Source organism: Equus asinus, chromosome 8 (genome assembly GCF_041296235.1).
Source record: "Equus asinus isolate D_3611 breed Donkey chromosome 8, EquAss-T2T_v2, whole genome shotgun sequence".
NCBI lineage: Eukaryota > Metazoa > Chordata > Mammalia > Perissodactyla > Equidae > Equus > Equus asinus.
The window spans coordinates 43,906,028-43,916,525 of NC_091797.1; the positions used below are offsets into that span (position 1 = coordinate 43,906,028).

At 40.7% G+C, this 10,498-nt stretch overlaps 1 non-coding gene across 1 annotated transcript; it reads right to left on the reverse strand.

Annotated features, from left to right (window-relative positions):
* Positions 1–5,776: 5,776 nt before the first annotated feature.
* Positions 5,777–5,849, reverse strand: TRNAM-CAU (transfer RNA methionine (anticodon CAU)). Its single transcript has one exon. It is a non-coding gene; the product is annotated as a tRNA-Met (tRNA).
* Positions 5,850–10,498: the final 4,649 nt, after the last annotated feature.

A 10,498-nucleotide genomic window follows, 5' to 3' on the forward strand; every position in this document is an offset into this window, starting at 1 on the left:
TCTGTTTAAAAGACTCAGGAGTCTTCACATACCCGACTTTTCACATTATCTATGCTCACCTCACAATCATCTCCTCAGAGCACCTTTCCCTGAATCATATCAAGTCTTTTACTTCCATCATATCCGAAATAATTTAGCTTATTATTTTATTTTTACTTTTGTCTCCCCATACAAGAATGTAAAGCTTATGCCTGTCTTGATTGCAGCTGAATCTCCAAGACTAATAATGTAGGGCCCCAGAGGCTGACAGCTAAAGGAGGCCCTTATTAAATGTGTGCTGAAGGGGTGAATGAATCTAACTTGACTGCCAGTGCTCTGTAAATCCATTCAGCTTCTCTGCCAGTTCCATTAAGGTAATGCGCTAACTCTTCTCCCGACCTTTAAACTTCACTTTCCTCTCTTTCTACACCATCTTTTGCATAGGCACCACTGCTGTCTTTTGAAAACACAAATTTGGTCATGTTACAGTCCAGTGAAAAATCATTTAATGGTGACCTTTTCCCTACAGGAAAGTGTTCAGAGCCCCTCATCCTCTGAAATTTTATCCCCCCGCCCCTTCTATGCAATTAACCACTTGTTAGTTCTCCTTCATTCTGGATGATTTCATTCCTCTGGGACCTTGCATGGGCCTAAAATATCCTTTTCGTAGTTAGCTGCTTGGCTCCTCATCCAAAAAACTGCAATTTCGGGAGTAGACTTGAAAAGAGGTGGAATGGAGCAAACATTTTCTATTTTCTTATTAAAACAAAGTGCACCTTCAAGTTATTACTGCCAAAGATTCAGCTTCTAAGGGAAAAGGGATAGGAAAGAAAGCCCGAGGCCTCCAACTACATGGCTTAGACTCAGTGGGCTTGTGGCCAAGGCCACAGGGCAGAGTGTGTTCACAGAGTTCACAGCATGCCACCAAGAACACAGTAAGTCAGTTCTACTTTATTCATGTTTCTTCAATTTGATTTTTATTTCTCTTTTGTTTTGAGGTTTAAGTGTCTGGGATTACTTTCTTCAGTCAGTATCCAGGGTTCTGTCTACTCTTGGCTGCGAAGCTCCTTTCCTCACACACCCTGTGCCCCAGACTGCCCCTCGTCTGACTGGGCAGATCTGGGCTCACCTCAGACAGGGCTTGGCAGGGGTCCTGGCTGGGCCTCTCTCCTCTAGGGACCTGATGCTGGGTCTGGCCTGAGGTGCTACTGGGAACTGGACGGGCCATGGGGAGGATGAGGCATCCTGAGCTCCTGGCCTTACCAGGCTCCTGTGGACATGAAGACCCAGTGATGGCTGTGAAAGGGAAAGCCGGATAAGTCCTGGGAGGAAGAGAGAAAGACAGTGGCTCCTTCCAGGTGCAGAAGGAGTGAGAGTGGGAGGGTCTGCAGGCAGAGGGCACGGGAACCATTTTTTGTTTCTTACTGTAATCCCAGGGACCTACATCTTTCTGAGACTCAACTTTCTTCTACCCACCTGCATGGAACTATACATCTTCCCCCACTCCAAAATGTACCTGTAAAAATGTTGGGCCATTTTAACATATGACACTTTTTTTGAGAATTGTCTTTACTGTAGGTGAATGTCAGTCTCTGAGAAATGCGATATATTTTGCTCATCAACCATCAAGGGTCAATTCACATTACTACCAATTCCTTCCAAATTTTCTACAACACCTATGGAGGGCAATTTAGCCAAATCTATCAAAGTTAACCCAGAAACTACACTTCTAGGAATTTACCTGACAGATACCCTTACATATGTCATAAAATATATGTAAGATAATAATTGCAGCATTAGTTGTAACATGGAGAAACTGGAAATGCCCTAAAGGCCCATTCACAGGAGAACAGTTAAATAAAGTATGGCAGACGCATAAAATAGAATCTTTGGTGGACTTAAAATGGGGAAGAGGAGCGCAAGAAGAAAAACAAAGAGATTCAAGGTCTATCATTAAAAGCAAGTTTTCACAGAGTATATAGCAAGGAGCTAGATACACAAAAATACACTTAGGTATTTCTTGCACATTCCGTAAATATCCTTGGAAATACATACAAACATTTGATAACTTTGCTTGCATTTGGGCTGGGGAATTGAACACTGGGAACACTATAACCCCTTTGGAAAACCTCTTGAATATTTAACAGTGTGAATGTGTCACCTATTCAAAAAATACATAAAATTTAAAAATAATGTAATTGCCTCAGTAATCTCTATGCTTCTTTATTTTGCAAAAGAAAAAAAAATGGCAAATACGAATTCATTGTATCCTTTATCCTCAATCTCAGTCAAACTTTCTGGACTCCCTTTCATCTACAAAGACAGTTTGAATGTCCAGGCCCAGAACTAAATATACTCAGAAGTCCTGAAACCTTGATAAAAGAGATTTTCAAAATCAAAGTGTTTTCCAGCCCTGACGGTACTTCTCACTTTTACCTGCTCAAAGCAGGGATAAGAGCTGGATTGAGGTTCTAAGGGGAGAGAAAGGGAAAATTTAAGGCAGGCAGCCTTATTCATCCCCACAGGGCTATAATGGCCTGAGGCGAAGGCAGTGAACTCTCGTTACTCTTCAGGCTACAGAAATCTCAAACCTGGCATTTATTTCCCCACTGAACTACTGCTCCAGCCCTTGTTGTGGAAGGATCAAACAATGCCTGTTGGGGTGCAGGAACTTAAGGGAGATAATAGAATGCAGTCACTGTAACATGCCCTGCAGACTCTGAACTATGATCAGATGGAGCACTAGCTGTGCCGGTCTACCTGCAGTTCCATAAAGATGTTAATCCTTACACCTGCCACTCACTCTAGAAATAATGCCCTCACATCTTCTCCCAGTCTCAACTCTTGGACAGAGGACGTCCTGCAGATCTATCATGACCTAGATCAAGTTTCTGTCAGGATGTCCCAGTCACCAATGCTCAGTTAACCACTCTTTTATTTGAGTCATCCTAGCAACGTTATTTATTCATTCAGTTACGTATAGCATTTGCGGGATGAGATCTCTCTAGTTGCTAGAAATATGCAGTAAAAATGAGTTTCCTATGTAAATGAAGGTCAGAATTGGAATCTATCACAATACTCTGAGATAACTGAGCCAATGGAGGTATGTGCAACTCTCCAGATTACAGGGGAAAGCCCACTGCTGCTGGTCTTGGGGGAGCCGATGGTTTATTCATGGAAGACATGGACCATGGAGAGTGTGAAGCACAATGGACCAACAGCATTGGGTGAGGTGGCGGGGGGGGGGGGGGGGCAGTAAGAGTAAGAAGCAGGAGCCTAAACAACGGTTTCCAGATGCTGCAGATAGATTTTGTGTATTGAAAGTTAAAACTGAACCTTGATTTCCTTCTAACAATTATTTTGTTCAACAACTCTAAAAAAACACCCAAAGGGGCCGCCCCCATGGCTGAGTGGTTAAGTTCATGCACTCTGCTTCGGCGGCCCAGGGTTTTGCCTGTTTGAATCCTGGGCGCAGACATGGCACTGCTTGTCAAGCCATGCTGAGGCAGCATCCCACATGCCACAACTAGAAGGACGCATAACTAAAAATACACAACTATGTACTGGGACTTTGGCAGAAAAAAGGAAAAATAAAATTAAAAATGAACAAACAACACACCCAAAACAAATGAATAAAAAATACCACAATCCCTTTCATGTCTAAAGAACAAAATAATTCATTGGAATTTTAAACTAAAAAAAAAGGCGTATCTTGAATTACATATAAACATTTTATATATAAAAAATTACATAGAAAAATTTTCTCTGTGTATGCGTTTTTTCCACTTACACATAACTAGGCACACTGAGAATGGCCAAGTGAACACGGAGCCTGGAATGCCAACCCCAAAGCCACCTCCTAAACAGCCACAATGTCAACAGTCAATTGATGGTCATAACTTTTTAAAATACAAGAGCTTCAGAACATTCTGAAATACCTGTACTAATTAACCAGGCAGTTCTCTGTGTGGCCTTCCCCAGATGGGCATGCTCTCTTCCACAAAACTATGAACTATAAATTGTGATGGAGCCAACAAAGTAATTGATTGTCCCCATGCTCTTGCTCAGGGCACTCTTTGAGATGATTGGCAGTAATTCCAGTCCTGACTTCCCCTTGAATGCCTTAAAACTCAAGGGGGTGTGGCATTTATGGATCTGAAAGACATGATAATTTTCTCATTTCTTTTAGACTATTCAACAATTTGAAGTCTGTGAGCAATGATCCCAAGGCTCCCTCACATCCTGAGCTTCACCCTCAGAAATCTTGGGGTATGGGGGGCTTGGGTTCAAGTTAAAGAAGTGGAAAGGCTGTGAGGGAGAGTCAAAATGCAGGGACTGTCCCACTGCTCAGTTCTGCTCAGTGAATTCTTTCCTCTGTCTGTGTTGATCTTAATAGGTTTAGAGAACAGATAGGGTGGAATTGCTTTTCTGCTGGGAAGTTTTTGTCTATGTGTTTTTATCTCCAGGAGCCTCTAAAACAAAAGAGAAAAAGTATCCAGGTTCTGTGTGTGGCACATGAGAATAGCTTCTTTGTCTCCTTTGATAATTTTGAAGGGTTTCTGAGGCTGTTGCTCAGGACTCAGGCATTACAGTTGAAATACAGAGCCAAGGATGGTGATGATGGGATCCCAGACAGGTGGGAAAACACCTCGTTAATGACACTTTCCAGCACTCTCTTTCTTCCTCTCTTCCTCTCTTCCTGCATGAATTCATTTTCTATAAATTCTGTTGGGTGTTAGAAGCTTCCTCTGCCCGACTCTCTAGCGATTTGCAATTTCTGTTCCAAGGCCAGATCTACTCCGAGACCTTAGACCCGCCTGTTTTCTCTTAGTCTAGCTTCTCTAGGTCCCCGTCATTGGACTTCCTTGTTTCCCAGGTCAAATCCCACGTAAATCCCAAAACCAGTTAGCAGAGAGGTTTTGTTACCATTAAAATTGACTTCTCTCGGTTTCTATAACAGAGAGTTGCGGGCCCACCCTTCAGACAGCACCCTGCATTGCTGCAGGGAGATGAAAATGACCGCCCAACACCACACAGACCTTTTTGCTCTTTGAGCATCTCCAGCTGCTTTGGGATCCCGCATCTCTTTTCCCCTGTTTTCTTTCATCATCTACATACAGTCTTTTGGAGCGTTGGTCAAGACATCGCCAGCCCTGTCATGTGTGGAATTACAGGGGGAAAAAATCAGAAAGATTCGATTTACCACACTTCAAAGATGTCCAATATTTCCCTATCTTCTATGTACCCATAAAATTAAAAACAGACCAAAAAAAGATCAATGTTTCCTACACCTGCACTGAGGTGTAAAACTCTGAGGTAGTGAACTGGGAAGCTGCGGGTACCAACCAGGAGGGAAAAAGAGAAGCACAGCCCGAGAAAGCGGGCGTGGACGCTGCAGGCGCCAGCCAGCACTCCGCACTGTTAGCTGTTTTGGGCAGGTGGTTATTTCGGAACTAGCTTTATGCTCCACCTCGTTTTTCAGGACTGCTAAGGATTCCCGCGCCTCAAGGCCACCAAAGCGGCGCGTCTCCAGAACCTCTCAGAAAACAGCTGTTGTGCGAAGCTCATGTTGAATGAAGCCCTGAAACGATTACTGTGAGAAAGGTCTGGCACTAACATAGTTTTACTTTCTTGATATTTCAGGACAGAAAAAACTACGTCCCAGCTTCAAATAAATGCAGCTATCCAGGATGCTCTGTCTTATCTCTAAAAGGAGTTGTGGTTATCTTTTGTGGTTAGAACAAATACAAGAAAAATGAACATGCTTCCAGACGCCAGAGGGAAGAAAAAAAACAGCTGCCCTCTCTGAGGCTCGAACTCAGGACCTTCAGATTATGAGACTGACGCGCTGCCCACTGCGCTAAGAAGGCGATGAAAACCAACCTTTGGCCGGATTCTAAAGGAATCATCTAATTTCTTTGCCCGAGCCAGGCTACTTTCTGGATTTACAGTTTTCTTGACCCAGGGTTACTAGTTCTTCGAGATATTTCCAAATATCTTTTAGTCCCGCGCTCAAAAGAGCCTCACACCTGGAAAACGGGATGTACTCACTTCTTATTTTCTATTGATGTAGATCGTCGTTCCCACAGAGGTATCGATTCATTTTTTACCGTCATTAGTCTCCCCTGTCGGAATAGTCGACCCACTAAATAGGATTTGGAGGAACAGCTCCCAAACACGTCTACGGTCTACACTTTCCTATGGTAAGCCCACATTAAGTCAAAATAGCAGAAACTGACTTTGTGTCTCCATGTTTTCTTCACCTCTACGTACCCAAAATTCTATTAAAGATTTTATTCACATAATTTCATTTAGTCCAATTTAAATTTTTTTGCCATAAATCTATATATCATTATCTCCACTTTACTGATGAAACCGAGGGGCAGCAGAATCAAATCCACGGCTGCTGAGTGGTAAAGCCAGACCTTGAAAACAGATTTTGTTGATTCCAAAAAGTGTGTTTTCTCTCCTCTAGATCACGTTCTCTCCACCTGGCTTCCCCATATCACCACATTCACTCATTAAGCAAATATTTATAGAATTATGGATTCTTTAGTCCACTCAACAGACATTAGTTCACAACCTGCCATGTGCCTGGCATCTGGGTTCAAAACTTCCAAGGCAACCTCGGCTCTTTGTCCCTCAAATCCCCAGAAATATGTTTAATCATCAGTTCTCAAAGTGTGGTGCCTGGACACCTGGGGGTCCTGAGACACTTTCAGGGTATGGGTGAGGCCAGCAATATTTTCATAATAATATCAAGGTTTTGTTTGCTTTGAAAAACGACAGTAGGTAAAACTGCTGGTGCCTCCTGTGGATTAAGGCAGTGACCAAGCGGTGCTGGCAGTTATTGTGTCCATAAGTGCCAAACATTCAGGAAAAAAAATATTTTACTTACGAATATCCTTAAAAAATATAATTTTATTAGCTCTCACCTGTGCAAATAATAATTTGAGTTATGAACTAATCTACCTGATTTTTTTTCATGGAACACCATTTTTACTTGAAAGAGTAAGTAACAGACAAAACTATGATATATTCAGACATTTTCTTAAAAATTAAATCAGCCTATCACTTCAAAGAAAATAATTGACAGAATTTGTTTGCAATGATAAAATAATAACTATTGATTTCTTTTTATATTTCCAGCTTTTGGTGAATTGGACTTCTTGAATCTTTCTTTTCCTATAAATCTTGAAATTATAGGTCAAAAAATCCTCATGTATTATCTGTTCAGTTTTTTAGTGTGAGTCCCATACCCAAACTCCTCTCCTTGTAGATAGAAGTTATCACAATTGTCACTGAACATGCCAGTGTTCAGTCATGTGACCATCCTGATAATCAGCAGAAAGGAATTGAGAGAGGCATAGCCAAGTGTTAGAAATGTTTGACTATTAAATAGCATCAACTTATTGCTTAAGATGAAATCCATATAGAAAAAAGGAGTAAAATGTTCCCAGGAAAAGAAAACACACCATCAGAAGCACTCTCCTAAAATAAATAGCAAGTATAAACTCTAGAGCTTCAAACTATAATGCTGGCAAGGAGTGACATCAGCAAGATGGCAGAATAGGAAGCCACAAAACTTATTCCCTGGCAGAGATACTAACTTAACATCAATATATCCAAAGGTCCAAAAAGCCTTTATGAGAACTCCAGAAATCAGTTAAGAAGTTGCAAGACCCCAAGCAAGAGCAAAGCCAAGAACAGGCACATTGAAATGGATAAGGAAAGCCATTGCATTTTACCCACTATAGACTTTCCTCCAAGCTGGCAGAGCTCAGCAAAATCCAGAGAAAATGTTCAACTTACTGTTTCTCCCTTGGGAAGGAAAAAGAAAAATGAGATGTATGACCAACATTCTGGCTTTTGAGGGGGAGGCTGCACAAGGGACTGGTTTCTGTCTCACTTGACTAGGAGTGCTGACAGGGGACCTTCATCCATACTTTGGATGCCTGTGGGCTGCTGAGAACAAAGGAGAGCTTGGCAGCTTGCTGCAGCATCACAGAACCTGCAGCACCACAGATAATCACCAGAGGGAGCAAGAGATTATGAGCTTTGGGTAAAGCAACTGACAAACCTCTCTATTTGGGAAATTACATGCAAGAGCTCAGCGAAGACACACCTCTAAGAGGTCTTCAGAACCTCTAGCCAGGCCTATTGGTGAAGGTCTTCCCCTATACAAATAAAGTCTATAAAGACCAGGAGAAGTAGCTTATTGAGCTACAAGAGAAAGCAGATAACTAAATGAAATCAGGAAAATGATATATTAACAAAATAAGAATATCAATAGAGAGTTAAAAACTATTAAAAAATCATAAATTCTGGAGCTAAAGAATATAATAACTGAATTGAAAAATTCACTAGGAAGATTCAACATCGGTCTTGGTCAAGCAAAAGAAAAATTGGTGAACTCAAAGACAAGTCATTTCAATTATCCAGTTAGAGAAGCAAAAAGAAAAAAAATGAAGTGAAGAAAGTCTAAGGGATTTATGAGACATCATCAAACAGAGTAAAATACACATTATGGGAGACCCAGCAGAGAAGAGAGAGAGAAAGGGGCAGAGAGCTTATTTGATGAAATATGGCTAAGAATTTCTGAAATCAGAGAAAGGAAATGGACATTCAAATTGAAGAAGCTCAGAGGTCTCCAACTAGGATGAAACCAACATATACTGAGACACATTATAATCAAATTGTCAAAAATTCAAAGGCAAAGAGAGAATATTGAAAAGAGCAAGAGAAAAGTGACGTATCACATGCAAGGGAGCTCTGACAAGATTATCAGTGGATTTCTCAACGGCAACATTACATTCCAAAAGGGAGTAGGATGAGATGTTCAAAGCACTGAAAGAAAAAACCTGCCAACTGAGAATACCATATCTGGCAAAACTGTCCTTCAAAAATAAAGACCTTCCCACATAAACAAAAGCTGACAGAGTTTATTACCACTAGACCTGCCATACAAGAAATGCTAAATTGAGTCTTTCAAGTGAAATGAAAGGATGCTAGACAGCAACCCAAAAGCATAAATAGAAAGTGAAATACCTCACAAAAGCAAAAATATAAAGCTTTCTGATAAAGGTCACTATAACACTGTAATGGTGGTGTGTAAATCACTTTTAATTCTGACATTTAAAAGATAAAAGCACTCAAAAACTATAAAACTATATTAATTGATACAAAATATAAAAAGATGTAATTTGTGATATTGATAACATAAAGCAGGGGCAAGATGTAAGGAGAAGAGTTTTTGTGATATCATCAGTTTAATACAGATTGTTATAACTATAAGATGTTTTATACAATCCCCATGGAAACCACAAAATAAAAACCTACAAAAGATACAAAAAAGAAAATGAGAAAGGACTAAAAGCATGTCACTACACAAAATCAATGAAACACAAAGGAGGGCAGGCAGCAAGAGAGGAAAAGAGGGACAGAAGCACTACCAGACATAAAACATTGAACAAAACGGCAGTAGTGAGTCCTTCTCTATCAGCAATTATTTTAAATGTAAATGTATAAACTCCCTAATCAAAAGACATAGAGTGACTGAATGGATAAAAGATAAGATCCAACTACCTGCTATCTACAAAAGACTCTCTCTAGATGTAAAAGCATAGACAGGCCGAAAGTCAAAGGATGGAAAAAGATATTCCATACAACTGGTAATCAAAAGAGAGAAGAGGTGGCCATAATTGACCTTAAGTCAAAAACTGTCACAAGAGACAAAGGAAGGACATTATATAATGATAAAAGTGTCAAGTCACCAGGAAGATATACAAATTATAAATATATATGAACGTAGTAGCAGAGCACCCAAACATATGAAATGTTGTCCAAAAAAACAATACCAAATCCCCAGCGGGGAAAAGGACGTTACTCTGTTAATGTAGGACTTTGTGAAAGCAGGAATTCTTCACGCTTCTTTGTCACAATTCAACCCAGTTTGGTTGGTCAAAAAGGCCTGTGGGGTATGGAAACTGGCAGTGGACTATCATAGACTAGGTGTCAAGGTTCTGCCCCTGGCCCCTGTGCTACCAGATATCATCACTATCACTGAGACAGAGACAAACCATATCAGAGATCGGTACTCTGTTATTGACTTGGATAAAGACTTTTTCTCAATTTCCTCTTGGTATGAGGATCAGAACTAATGTGTGTTCACATGTATACTTTCACTGGACCACAAAAATATCTCAATTCCCCTGCAATATGCCACCAGTGGGTGGGACTTGACCTTCAATAAGTCTAAGTCCCCACACAAGTTGTAATCATCAGTTGCATTGATGATATCCTGTTAGTAGGACCCACCAAAAAAAAGAAAAAACAGGTGGCTATGGGCTGTACTTCGTCATTGACACAATGATTAGTGCCTATTGGGCTATAAATCCAAATTCAGTCTAGGGCCCAACACAGCAGGTACAATTTCTAGAGGCCATTTTGCCAAGAAACCAAAGAAGTTTCCCAGATTCAGTCAAACAAACATTGTTGGCCCTGGTGAAACCCACTAATA